The following is a 14352-nucleotide window of genomic DNA, read 5'->3' on the forward strand; positions in this document are numbered from 1 at the left end:
CTTCCGGGTCAGGTGACCGCGCGCGCTCACGTGACCCGGCCCGAGTGCGGGCGCTGGAAGGCGGAAGTGGAACGGAGTTAGGCGCCGCTGGTGTGGCCGCGGCAGGTAGGTGGCGCGGGCACTGGGGGCTCGGCAGCAAGCGGGCGGCACGGGGCAGCCAGGGGCGGCGGGCGGCGCGAGGGGCTGGGGGCGGCGCGGGGCGGGAGCCGGGGGGCGGCGGCTTCCTGTGGGAGGGGCCTGGCGCGCGGTTCCGGCCTCCGAGGAGGGGTGTCCCGGCTCGCGCCCGGGCGGGGTGGGCTCGGGGGCCCGTCGGGAGTCGCCCGCTGCTGGCGCTTCCGGAAGGGGACCCCAGCCCTGTCGCCTGCGGTGCGGAGGAGTTGCGTCTGTGAAGGGGGCCCGACCTCAGCCGGGGAGACTCGCATGCTCCCTAGAAGGGGCTGCCTGGCAGTGGGCGTCTGGCTTGTAGGGTCAAGGAGAAATATCTAGACGATGCGGCCTGGACCCCATTCCGAGAGTCTTTTCCTTCCGTCCTCTTTGAAGATGATGGCGACCCGAGACTTTGATATCGGTCCTGTTCAGTTTTTAAACTTCAGGAGGGATCCCTGAGTCTGACTCTGGTCACACCCACTTTGCCCTGTTTGGATAGGGTTTCCACTTGTTGGGAGCCCAGCCCTTTCAGATCATCTTTCTTTGAGATGCTCCCGGATCGGGTCATCTTTGAGGCAAAAAAAAAAAAAAAAAAAAAAGTTAAAGATGTGTGGATGCATTGCTGTGATCATAACAAGACTTTTAACCTACACTGTTGTCAACGACCTGGGCCAGCGTTACCTCAGCAACGCATTGACTGCTGAAGTCTTGGACAGTTGAAAGTCTACCCTTACCGCTTTGAGACGTTTCCTCTAAAGCTTAAATTATGCAGCTTCCTTTACCGTGTGACTGCTTATCTTGACCAGCTGTGACTAGGTGGGGTGACTGAGAAGTTTCTCTTGTGTTCCTTAGAACTGTGACCTAGATCGTAGTTTTTGAAGTTAAAATACCCATTATAAGATTCTTCATCCTCTAGGCCGAGTCATGAAGATGGCTCCAGGTTCCAGGCCAGCCTGGGCTACCCTGTAGGGCCTAAATAAACAGGCCACCCTCATTTCCTTTAACATTTGCTAAGGTTTGCAGAAATGAAATGAAGTTTATGAATGCAACGAAGGTGTCAGGGTTCAAATGGGATAGTGACAGAAGCCAGGGTCGCTTTGCATTAATACTTTAGGAGTTGAAGACTAGGGGGTATATTAGAAACATTTAAAAGTTAATTTTTGTAGCAGTCTCAAGAAATCATTCCCATTTCATAGATAACAAGCTAAGAGAATTGACTTAAAAGATGTATTTTTAATCATGTGTGTGTGTGTTGCTGTGTGTATGTGCCCACCGAGGCCAGATGAGAGCATTGGGTTTCTTGGAGCTAGAGATAAAGGTGGTTGTGAGCCTCTGGATTTGCATGCTGGGAACTGACCTTTGGTCCTGTGGAAGAGCAGTAAGTGCTCTTACCTGCATCTCTTTAGTCCCAACCTGACGTCTTCGTTTTGTTTTTCTTCCTTGTTTACCTGTCTTCTTGCTGCTAGGACTGTAAATCATTCAAGGGCAGTGATCCGATTTTACATGACTTCTCTGGCTACTAGCCCCATGACTAGTATGTTAGGAGTACTTGGTCAGTGTTTGAGAAATAAAATGAGTTTTTAAAGGTTACACTGCTTGGTGTATGTGGTGAACAAGGAGTTTTCTCTGTTCAGTGTTACTGGTCTATGGGAAAACCAGAAGCATGAGGAAAAGGCTTCAATTGGCTTGTCAGTCTCTTTTACTTTTTTTTTTTTTTTTTTTTTTTTGGTTTCTGTTGAACATTGCACCTTACCACTGAGCTATACAATAGCCCTTTTTGTAATTTTTTGTTTTTTTCCTTTTGTGACAGGATCTCAGTAAGTTGCCTGGGGTGACCTCAAACTCCTGTAGCACAGACAAACCTCGAACTTGTGATCTTTCTGTCTCTGTCTCCATAGCAGTTGGGATTTGAGGACTGTACCACCCAGGTCATCTTAGTCCTTCATTTAATGGCTGTGTCCCCATTTGGAAAGAACTGATACCAGATTCTTATTTATTTATTTATTTATTTATTTATTTATTTATTGGCTACTTATTTGAGACAAAGTTTTACTGTGTAGACCTGGCTGGCCTAGAACTCATAAAGATCCACCTGCTTCTGCCTTCCAGAAGATGAAATTAAAGCTATGTATTATTCACTATGCTCAACCTCTCTCTTTTCCCTTCCCTCCCTTCCGCTTCCCTCTTCCCCCACCCCCTTTGAGACAGGTCACACTGTGATTTTGGCTTTTTGAGAGAAGGTAGGTTGTAGCCCAGGTTGGCCTCAAACTGGTTATGTTGCTGAGAACTTATGATAGATTCTCTTGTCTCTACCTTCCAAGAGCTGGGGTCGCAGGCCTTCATTCACCATTGTGCCTGGCCCAGCATTTCATCCAGTTCCAGATCTGTAAAAGTTGCATTGCTTCATTCACGGATTAAATAACTGAGGCTTACTAAAGTCCTGATGTTAGATTCTAGAACTAGTGAATAAAGAGTTGGTTCTTGCCGGGTGGTGGTGGTGGCACACGCCTTTAATCCCAGCACTTGGGAGGCAGAGGCAGGCGGATTTCTGAGTTCGAGGCCAGCCTGGTCTACCGAGTAAGTTCCAGGACAGCCAGGGCTACACAGAGAAACCCTGTCTCGAAAAACAAAAAAACCAAAAAAACCAAAAAAAAAAAAAAAAAAAAAAAAGAGTTGGTTCTCTCCTTCTACCATATGGGTTCTGGGAATTGAGTTCCAGTTGTCAGGCTTGGTGACACACCTTTATCTGATGAGCTACCTTTTCTACAACCTAGTTTTTTTTAAATTCCTAGACCTATTATTTTAAATTAATAGAAGCAATAAAAAGTTTCATTTTAAAGTTGTTTTCAAATATAAAAAGTATGCAATTAGGCTGGTATAGTGGTATATATATATACCTGTAATCTGAGCACTTGGGAGGCAGAGGCAGGAGGATTGCTGGAAGTTCAAATTTTCAGATATAACTTGGGTTACGAGACAAGAAAGAAAGAAAGAAAAGACATGTAGAAAAAATAGAATAGGGTAAGAGAAAGAAATTGCAAATGCACAATGTAACCGATATTGCTGAGACAACCTTTTCTGCTCTATACTTGCATACAGTCTCAGTTCATTGCAGAGTAATTTATAAACTGTAGAAGTTTGTCTTGGGAGTGTAGGCTGGGAAGTCTGAGATGGAGGGTGTGATGGTTTGTGTATGCTTGGCCCAGGGAGTGGCACTATTAGGAGGTGTGACCTTGTTAGAGTGGGTGTGTTACTGTGGGAGGGGGCTTTAATACTCTCATCTCAACTGCCTGGAAGCCAGTCTTCTACTAGTAGCTTCAGATGAAGATGTCAAACTCCTCCTTGCACCATGCCTGCCTGGATGCTGTCATGCTCCTACCTTGATGATACTGGACTGAATCTCTAAAACGTGTAAGCCAGCCCCAATTAAATGTTGTTCTTTATAAGACTTGCCTTGGTCTTGGTGTCTGCTCACAGCATAAATCCCCAAGGAAGAAAGAGGGGTCTACTTTTGGAGGGCCTTCTTACTAAGTTATTCCATGGTACAAGGCAAGAGAACAAGCATATGCACAGGACTAGGGGCCTGTCAGTGTTCTGTGAGTACCAGGCCTCTCAGGACCTAATCTCTTAAAAGTCCCTCCTCCCAACCCTGTTGCACTAGGGTAAAGTTTCCATCACGTACACTTTGGGGACCCATTCAAACCACAGCTTCTGCCACAGTTGTCTTTTCCTAGGAAAATATTCTTCCTTCAGTGGATAGTTGTACACCCCACTTTATTACAGGCGTTGTTCTGGAATTTGGCTGTTCAGTATGGAGGCCACTGAGCACGTATGCTGTCAAACCCTGGTACAGCCTATGAGTGTCAAATACATCAGAATTTGGAGATTCAACATGAAAACTGCAATGCTGCATTGATTTTTGTTTGCTTGTTTGTTTTTGTGACAGGGTTTCTCTGTGTACCTCTGGCTGTCCTGGAACTCACTCTGTAGATTGGGCTGGCCTCAAAACTACAAAGATCTTCCTGCGTTTGCCTCTGGAGTGCTGGGATTAAAGGCATGTGCCACTACTGCTGGCTTGATCCAATGTTTTTATATTCTAGTAAAATCATATAAATGTAATCTATAAATATATGCTATAAGTGGTAATATTTTATATTTACTATGTTAAAGACAATATAATTAAATGAGTTTCAGCAAGGTGTATGTAGTGACTCATGCCTGTAATCTTTGCAGTCTTTTTCGGGGGGTTGGCAGGGCAGGTCTCACACTTGTTCTGTGCTCAGACTTTCTGGAATTTATATTAAAGCTCAGGCTAGCTTTAAACTGACACTCCTTCTGCCTTAGCCTCCTGGGTGCCAGGATCATGGTGTGCTGGCTCTTATCTGAAGACCCCAAAGGGGAGAAGGCATGGAACACAGGACTGAGTGAGGGTAGGGCAGTCCAGGCAAAGGGATAAGCAAGATCAAATGGCTGGAAGGGGAAACACCTTGATAGGTTTGGGGATCATCCAGGAACACAGCGTGGCTGGAGAAGGCTAAGTGAGAGGAGATAATGAGTTCACAAGGGTTTGGGGTGTGGGAGGAAACATTGGGCAGGTCAGGGAAGGCCTTGTAGGCCTTTGTGTGGATGCTGGTATTCACAGGATGAGTGAAGCATTTGAGCTGAGGAGTGGATACTGTCCTGCCTTTCGACAGGCACACTGTGATTGTTGTGAAGAGGAGAAAGAGGAGCCAGGGCAGAGGCAAAAAGATGTATGAGGAGGGCACAAGGTAAAGAGTGCATTGGGATATATTCTGAAGCTCAGCCAGTGGATCTGTGGATGAGGTGACTTGGGTATCGAGTGAGAAGATGAGAGCAGGCAAGGGTGACTCCCAAGGTTTGGGTGTGAACAGGGAGAAAATGGAGTTGTCATGAAATGGGGGAGAAGAGCTGGAGATGTGACCCAGTTGGGAGGGTATTGCCTAGTGTGCATAAAGGCTGGGCTTTGGTCCCCAGCATGGCATGAATGGGAGGTAGGGCACACATGTGTAATCCCAGCACTCAGGCAGAGACTGGAGGGGGAGTAGAGTTCAGTCGGGGTTATCATCCTTTGGAATCCAGCCTGGGCTACTTTAGACCCTCTCTCAATAAACAAAACATAGGGAGAGACTATAGGGCAGTCAGGGCTTAGATTCGGTTTTGTTCACATTGATTGTACAAGGCCTAGTATGAACCCAAGAGAAGATACTGGGGCAATTAAATGAAGTCAGTTGGCAAGCAGGGGCAGGAGGTGTGTACATGGGAGCTGTTACTGTGTAGCCTGGAGTTGAGACTGGACAAGGTCACCCAGAGAGGAGTGTGAATATATGTCCAGGGAGAATGTTGCTATTGAGCTTGAACCTGTAGTTCAGTCAACACTGGCCATGTCTGAAGACCACCTAAGTATTGCAGGGAAGTTGGGTCTCTCTTCTTTTTCATTTAAAGACATCCACCCCCTCCTACTCACCCCCCCCCCCACTTTTTTACCCCCAAGACAAGGTCTCACTTTGTAGCCCTGGCCATCCAGCTGGCTTTGAACTCAGAAATGCCGGCCTCTGCCTCCCAAGTGCTGGGATTCTGTTTGTTTTTTTCAAGACAAGGTCTTATTATGTAGCCCTAGCCTAGAACTCACTGTGTAGACTAGGCTGGCCCTGAACTCAGGCTCTTCTGCCTCTTGTCTCCCAAGTACTAGTATTAAAGAAAGGCCCTTTTGAAAACAACAAGCTGATGGGTTTCTTTTGCTTTAGTTGAGAAAGTTGTTTTTCTAACTGCCATCTTGGAGTACTTCTGAAATCAGCTCAAGTGCCAACTTCAGGAATTTCTGGCTTTCTGGTTGGCAACCAGTTTCTGAGCCTCCAAGGATGGAAAGAGAAAGGCAGGTAGGACAGTAGATAGGGTTTTCAAGTCTAAATACCAGCTTTAACAAATACATGTTAAGCACAGTGCATTCCCTTCCTCTGCCGCTCACCCCTAGCCTGCTATCTTATAGATTTAACACAAATGGAACCTTGCAGTGGGTGGGTGTGTGGTTTGAATAGGTTTGGCCCCTATAGTCTCAGGTGTTTGAATGCTTGGCCCATAGGGTGTAGCACTATGAGGAAGTGTGGCCTTGTTAGAGGTGTGTCACTGTGGAGGCGGGGCTTTGAGGTCTTAAATGTTCAATCTATGCCCAGTGTGAAACACATGCAGTGTCCTCCTGGTTGCCTTTGGATCAAGATGTAGAGCTCTGGGCTTCTCCAGCACCATGTCTGCCTTAATGCTGCCACGCTTCCCATCACGATGAGAATGAACTAAAACTCTGAAACTGTAAGCCAGCCCAATTAAATGTTTTGTCCTGCTAAGAGTTGCCTTGGTCATGTGTCTCTTCATGCAATGGAAACCCTAACTAAGACAGCGGCTGACGCTTGGATTTCAGTCTTGGTCTTGGGATCTGAAGTTTTCATCGAGAAGATAATGGATTCCTGAACATCAAGTTAGATTGTGATTAGATTATGGCACACACTCGAAGGTCAGAGGACAACTTTCAGGAGTTGCTCTTTTCTTCTACCGTGTGGAATGGATTCAGATCCTCAGCGTTGCCAGCAAGCACCTTTTCCTTGGAGCCATCTCCCCAGCCTGGCCCAAGTGAGCATTAGAATCCCTGTATAATTTAGGACTGGGACGGATTCTACAAGAGCTGCCATCTTGTTCTCAGGGAAGATCTCGTTCCTTCCATTCCAGCTAGAATCTGTTTAGAAGGTTGTGAGACCCCTGTTCTCATTGCCCTTGGTTTAGAAACAGTGATTGAGTGGTAATCCCTTCAAGGTAATGCCAGGTCTCTTGACTCGGAGTGGGCCTCTTCCTTTGGTTACTCATGCATTCTCTATGGTGTTTGTCTCGAGATCTGTTTTATCATCTCTCTTATTTCCCTTCCATGACATATTGAAATGTTTTCTCTCGTTGCTTTCTAGCTAGCTGGGTATTCCACTGCACAGCTGCTGACATCATCTGTGATGTCATGAGAACAGCTGCCATCTACATGGGTGCCCATAGGCTGTACAGTCCCCAGGATCTCCTTAGCAGTTCCAGAAAGTTTCCTAGCTAAAGACTGGTGTCTTGTCTGTGGGGTAGTGTTGACAGTCACACCAAAAGTGAGATTTCCACTGTGTTTAGTTTTTTGTTTGTTTGTTTGTTTTTTGTTTTTCTTGCTTTTTTCTGTCTCTTGGTGGCTTCTTGAAGACTTTGATGATCAGGCAGAGGCAGAGCATGCAACCTCAGCCCAGCCTGTCTGCTCTGAGTGGTCAGTTTCAACATCACCCTCAGACCTTTCCATCACCAGTTATTCATCTTGGGGGCCAAGGCGATGTGGTGCTGATCTTACCTCCAGTGAACCTCAGGTACACCACTTTGGTCTTCTTAGGGTTGAACCTTCACTGTGTGGTGGAGGTGGCCAGTGCTGGCAGCCTCTTTGCAGCAGAAAGCTCCCTTCCAATTTTTACATGCTGTTTGGCAAAGTTTCTGAAATGTGATTGTTTTTCACTTTGGATCTTTTGTGAGTGGCAGACAATTCAGTGCTGGATTGCTGGAAAGAGGCCAGGAAAGAAGCAGGCGTGTGTGTTGGAAAAATCTGGACAGGCTTGAGGGTGGGAAGGAAAGGAGAGATCTGTGGGACAGACCCTTCCACATCTTTTAGAAGAGGATACAGGGATGGTCGTTACATACAAATACGCCCTGAGTGTCTCTCTCTTGTTTAGGATGCAGATGCTAGGATTGAACCCAGGCCTTATGCATATTAGGAGCACAGTATCTCAGAGCCCCAGTGCTACCCCACCTCCTTTTTTATCCTAAGATAGTCTCCGTCAGATACTCAGATTGAGTTTGTACACACTGCTGTAGCATAGGCTGGCCCTTGTGATTCTTCTGCCTCAGTTTGAGGTTACAGACCTATGCCACTAGGCCAGGCTGGCTCTGCTTCTCTTCTTCCTCCTCTTCCTCCTCCTCTTCTGCTTATTTTTGTATGTGTGGATTGTTTTTAGGAAGTACAGGGTATTAAACTAGTGCCAGACAAGAGCTTTGCTCCCACCTCTGCCTTTCTGTGTTGGTATTAAAGGAGTCTTCTTTTTTAATCTTTTGTTTTGAAACAGGATTCCATTTAGCCCAGACTGGCCTCAAATTTACCATGTAACTAAGACTGGCCTTAAAAGCCTGATCCTTCTTTCTCTACCTCCTGAGTGCTCAGCTTAAAGTGTTGTCCTCTTACTCTTGCTCTTAGTCCAGGTTGGCCTGGAACCTCATTATAATACATAGCTAAGAATAACCCAGAACTTTCTCCTAGAGGTAGGAGGATCAGGAGTTCAAGGTCATCCTCAATTCCATAAAGAGTTTGAGGACATTTTGTTAGAACCAAAAAAATAAAGTTAAAGGCAAAACAGAAGTAAAGACGAGGCAGACTGACGTTGTGGCCGGTGTGCTGTGTGCAGAGAGGCAGGGCTTGCTTGGCATGGGGTCAGGCCTGGGGTCCTTACATCCTGAACACAAAGAAGAACTGGAGGCATGGCTCACTGGTCAAAAGTCCTTGCTCATCCAGAGGACCCAAGTTTAGGATCCACATAGTGGCTCACAATGGCAGCTCTGTGCACTTGGTACACATAAGAACTCATGGAGGTATGCACACAAGCAAATGAAAAATGAGTAAGTAAGTATTAAAACACTCAAACAAACAAGGAAAGAAAACAGTGAATCAACTGGTCCTAAGGACCCAATGTCCATGACAGACAAATGGATAAATAAAAGGTATAGCAGGCTGGAGAGATGGCTCAGTGGTTAAGAGCACTGATTGCTCCAGAGGTCCTGAGTTCAATTCCCAGCAACCACATGGTGGCTCACAACCATCTATCTGTAAGGGGATCTGATGCCCTCAGCAACAGTATATTCACATATGTGAAATAAATTTAAAAAAAAAAAAAAAAGGTATAGTTGTTCAATGGAGCAACATTTAGCCACAAAAGAAAAGATATGCGTTACAGTGACCTGAAACATTCTGTGAAAGAAAGACATTACAAGACCACACACAGGTCACATGATTGCATTTGTATGAATTGTCTGGAGTAGGCAAATCCACTGTGACAAAAACAGATTGATGTTTGCTGGGAGCAGGTGGAGAGGGGCTGGGCCGGTGGTTGACAGTTTATTTGGGAGTGATGAAATGGCCTGGAGTCATGCCGGGCGGTGGTGGCGCACGCCTTTAATCCCAGCACTTGGGAGGCAGAGGCAGGCGGATTTCTGAGTTCGAGGCCAGCCTGGTCTACAGAGTGAGTTCCAGGACAGCCAGGACTAAACAGAGAAACCCTGTCTCAAAAAAACCAAAAAAAAAAAAAAAAAAGGCCTGGAGTCGGAGGTGATGGCAGCTTCAAAGCTCATAGAACCCAGTACAGTTACGTGCCTTAGAAGGATGGGTTATGGAGTGAGGGATGGAGCTTAGTGGGTTCTGTCTCCAACTTCTCACAAACCAGGTCTGATGGTGCGTGTCTGTCAGCCCAGGCACTTGCTGTGGAGGCAAGAGGATCTGAAGTTCAAGGGTACATAGTAAGTTTGAAATCAATCTTGGCCAAAGAGAATTTGTCTTTCCTTTTTTCTTTCAAGACAGAGTCTTTCTATGTAGCTCAGGCTATCCTGGAATTCACTATATAGATTAGGCTGGCCTTGAACTCACAGAGGTCCTCCTCTTCTGTCTCTTGAGTGCTGTGATTAAAGGTGTGCATCACTGCACCCATTTAAGAGATTTTGTTTTTTAAAAAGAGGAGAATAAGCTGGGCATGGTGAAGCTTTAGTCCTCGCACTTGGAGGCAGAGACAGGTGGATCTCTGTGAGTTTGAGGACAACCTGGTCTACAGAACGTGTTCAGGATATCCACGGCTACACAGAGAAACCCAGTCTCAAACAAAACAAAACAAAAAACAAAAACAAACAGGAGAATAAATTTATGGCATGTGAATTATAATTCAGGAATAATAAATAAAAGATGAGTCACCCTTGTTTCTAGTGCACCGTCTCTGTCCTGCAGGCCAAGTCAAGATTCTGAGATAGTGTGGGATCTGGGGTGTAGCTCAGCATAGGACACCTGACTAGTAAGCCTCAAGTCCTGGGTTTGGTGCTCCTAAGGAAAATACAAGGAAAACGGGGGATTCTTGTAGCCAAACTCCATCTCCTACCTGCTTTGCTATCCTGTATCATTGAATTTCCTTTTGTTTCCAGCCGGGCACATTAAAAGTCTTCTGTACTGGAGCTTGAACCCAGGACCTTTCTTGTGCTAGGCTGAGGCACATTCCCAGCATTACTATGTGTGAGGTGCCAATAGGTTGATATTTGTGCTCGGACCTCAGTGAAGAAGGTGGTTCAGTTCAGTCTGTTGGGAAACAAAAGTTAGTTCTCTTCTTGGGCTTAAGGAGAGGCAGCTGCCTGTATAATTGGGTAGGAAGGGGACTTTGAACAGCAACTGTTCCCCATATTGTTTTTTTTTATTTCTTTTGCATTTTTCCAAATTATTATTATTATTATATTATTATTATTATACAGGGTTTCTCTGTGTAGTCCTGACTGTCCTGGAACTTTCTTTGTAGACCAAGCTGTTCTCAAACTCAGGGGTCCACTTGCCTCTGCCACCTGAGTTTAAATAAAGGTTGATGAGTTCAAGACCAGCATGGGGTGCTGGAGAGGTGGCTCAGCGGTTAATAGCACTGGCTGTTCTTCCAGAGGTCCAGAGTTCAGTTCCTAGTAACCACATGGTGGCTTATAACCATCTGTAATGTACTCATATATAAAATAAAATAAATATCTTTAAAAAATTATTTTCAAGACCAGAATGGACTATAGGAGACCATGTCTTCAAAAACAAAATATGTGGCTGGAGAGAGTCAGGAGTTAGGAGCACTAGCCTGGAGTTGGGAGGACTGGAGCATGGACCCAGCACTTAGGTAACTAGCTGCTGTTCCTTGAACCCCAACCTGGGGCAGCACTGAGACAGGAGCATTACTGGGAGCTGCTGCCTTCCAGTTTAGCCAATAAAACTTGAGCCTCAGCTTCAAGAAGAGACCTTGCTTCCAAGGAGTCAGGAGAGTGATAGAGGATGCCCGGTGTCCCTTTCTAGCTTCCAGTGCATAGAAGTGCATGTACTTAGAGTCACAGGTTAAAGAAAAAAACAAAACGTAAAACAAAACTGCCTGTCCAGCCTTATATGGATGGTAATTTCAGAGATAAAATGCCATCTTATTTATTTAGAAATTGTGTGAATCTGCCCAAATTGGAAAGGGACAGGAGTTTTGGTATCTTCCCCACCTTTCACTGGCCCATTACTGTCTGCAGAGGTAAGGTCTGTATATGTAGCCCTTGGTCTCCCTCCTCCCCTGCCTGTCACTGGCACAGAAGCTAAGCCCATTTTCCTGACTCTTTCTTCTCTTCTCCTCACTTCCTGTTTCCTCCTTCCTACTCGGTCTGTCTTTCTGTTGTATATGTGAACATGTCCTCATTACTAGCTGGAAAGAGTCATCTGTTTGTGTTTCTGAATCAGAAGTGGAACACATTCTGTGTTCAGGTTTTACAAGCTTCCTTTAGTCTTGTGGTTTAGCCCATTGCTGGCCCCAAACCCTGGCATCTATCTAGACCTCCTGTGTAGTGTTTACTGATGGGAATTGACACGCCCAGCACACTGATGCCTGTCTTCACCTTCTGGTTGTGGTTACTTTTCTTTATGTGCACATTGGAGGGCTTTACAGTTCACATGGCTTACCTTGCAATGGTCAGGTGGGACCTAGCTAATTGGATCTGGAATGGCAGACAAAGCTCACATAATAACAGATCAGTGTTCATAAATGGCGGGCTGTAATTATGAAGGACTGGAGAGAGATGGCATTTTGGGGCTTATTTCTCCTTATGTTCTCAGCTGGGTTAGTTCTTCCCGAGCTTTCTTTCGCACTTGTCCTTGATTTTGTTTTGGGCTGTTAGTTGTAGATCAAGATACTTTGCTTTTCTCCTCCTTAACAAATCCATGTGGAGGCTCTAAGTTTCATTGTTTAGACCTTTGGACCAAAGGCCAAAGGTCAGGAGAAGAAGCTGCTTCAAAAACTACCCTTACTTCAGGTGCCTTGGGGAAGGGAGTGTCCAAACAGACATCAAGATTTTAAAGTCTTTAAGTAGTGGGTTTCCAATTCTTGGAGCCTAAGCCTCTGTTAAAGCACCGTCCCCCTGGGCATTCAGTGTACTGTCATTTCTCCTTAAAGCTGTTGTTCACTTACAAATGGTTCAGAGATTGAGATAACTATCCTGAGAACTCTGGCTTGGGTCTGGAGGGATGGCTCTGTGGTTAAGACCACTGCTGGTTCTTCCTCCGGATGACCCAGGTTCTGTTTCCAACACTAACACCCACGTGGTGATTCATACCCATCCATAACTCCAGTTCCAGGGATTCAGTGGAAACATTTTTCTGGCCTCCATGGGCACCAGACATGCAAATGGTCCACATACATGCACACAGGCAAAACACTCATACACAGAACATACAAATCTAAAACTATCTAAAATTTTAAAAAGATAAATGTTGCACACACAGTTAAAGTTTCTCAGTCTCTGTTTCATTTCCTAATGCTTCCAGTCCTGGAAGAGGACACTGTGGTTTAGTGTCAGCGACTTGGTCCTTTCCATGCCACTGTGTTTCCTTACACTGTCCCCTGTGATGCAGTTGTTCTGTTTAAGTTCACATGTTCACTGTCTCTTCCTGCTCCTCTCCCTTCTCCCCCTCCCTCTCCCCTCTCCTAGTTTAGGAATGGTGAATGTGATTTGGATCCCCATCTTTCAGGGTGGTGCAGTGCCCCATTTTGGAAACACACCATAATTCAAAAAGGCAGAAAGGCCTTCAGATAGTTGTGGGTTCTAGAAGCTAGCACTTCAGGGATGAGAGCTCTTGATGTGTCCAGTGTCATCTGCTCAGTCCTGTGGAGGGGACTGAGAATCACTGTTGGTGGTTGTAACAAGGTCTCCGGGGATCTTGAGCTGTAGAATACTGTACTGGTTTTTTTGTTTGTTTGTTTTTGTTTCCTCAATGGAGCATTCTGGAGGTTTCCACCGGAGGTAGAGTATCTAGGGTCAGAGGTGTAGCTCTGGCAGAGGGCCTGCCTGTCATGAGTACAGCTCTGGGTCGATGGTTTATTTTGTTTTAGTTTTGTAACCTAGACTAGCCTCGAACTTGTCACCTCTGGGGTGCTGCTGGAATTATAGGTGTGTGCTACCACATGCAGCCCTTACAATGTTTTTGAGGCTGAGTCTTACTACGCAGCTCAAACTGACCTTGAACTCACAGTGATCCTCCTGTCTTTCAAACTCTGGGATTGTATAGACATACCACAGCACTCAGCCGGATGCTGCTTTAATAGTCTCTGAGCCTCTGCATCATAAAAACTCTTCATAACAACACTCACCTGTCACTCAATCTCACTGTGGTCACGCTTGCATTGAAGGTGGAAAAGCAAAGACGCCATTGGTGCTGCAGCCTCGAGTGCTGCCGTCTTCACACCCTCCATCACAGTCTGGGGAGAAAGGAACCCTTCAGTACAGAATCCTTGAAGGAGCTGCCTGTGGTGGTGCACAACTTTAATCCTACCACTTGGGAGGCTGAGGAAGGAGTATCTCTGTGAGTTAGAGCCTGGTCTATAAGAGTGAGTTCCAGGAAAACCAGAGCTACTTAATGAGACTATGTTTCAAACAAACAAACAAACAACTGAAAACTTACTGTATTTTTATTTTTAAAAGTTTGCATTTATGTGTGTGTCTGTGCATGTTGGTGCAGGGCCTGCAGAGGCCACCCAGGTGTTGGACCCACTGGAGTTGGAGTTATAGGCAGTTGTGAGTTGCTTGATGTGTTTGTATGGACACTAAATTCAGGTCTTCTAAAGGAGTAGTATATGCTTTGAACAGCTGAGCTGTCTCCACCTCCTATTTATTATTGTCCCTATGTACTGTGTGTGTGTGTGTGTGTGTGTGTGTGTGTGTGTGTAGGGGTTAGGGAGCTGCTAGTGCCATGGCTTTTGTGGGCATCGGAGGTAAGAGGATGTCTTTGTGGAGCTGGTTCTCTTCGTCCACTGTGTGGGTTCGGGTCAATAGATTGAACTCAGGTCTCCAGGCTTGTGTGACGTGTGTCATACCTGCTGAACCATCTTG

At 45.8% G+C, this 14352-nt stretch overlaps 1 protein-coding gene and 1 pseudogene across 2 annotated transcripts in view; one reads left to right on the plus strand and one right to left on the minus strand.

Annotated features, from left to right (window-relative positions):
- The window catches only part of Wwp2 (WW domain containing E3 ubiquitin protein ligase 2), a 121227-nt gene continuing 106875 nt past the window's right edge, over positions 1 to 14352 (plus strand). For both annotated transcript variants that reach the window (XM_076915844.1, XM_034522285.2), the window contains exon 1: positions 1 to 105. The gene's annotated coding sequence lies outside the window, so the exon portion shown is untranslated. The remainder of the gene's footprint in view (positions 106 to 14352) is intronic.
- Positions 7040 to 14348, minus strand: LOC117723504 (large ribosomal subunit protein uL11 pseudogene; annotated as a pseudogene).

This window comes from Arvicanthis niloticus, chromosome 18, assembly GCF_011762505.2.
Source record: "Arvicanthis niloticus isolate mArvNil1 chromosome 18, mArvNil1.pat.X, whole genome shotgun sequence".
NCBI lineage: Eukaryota > Metazoa > Chordata > Mammalia > Rodentia > Muridae > Arvicanthis > Arvicanthis niloticus.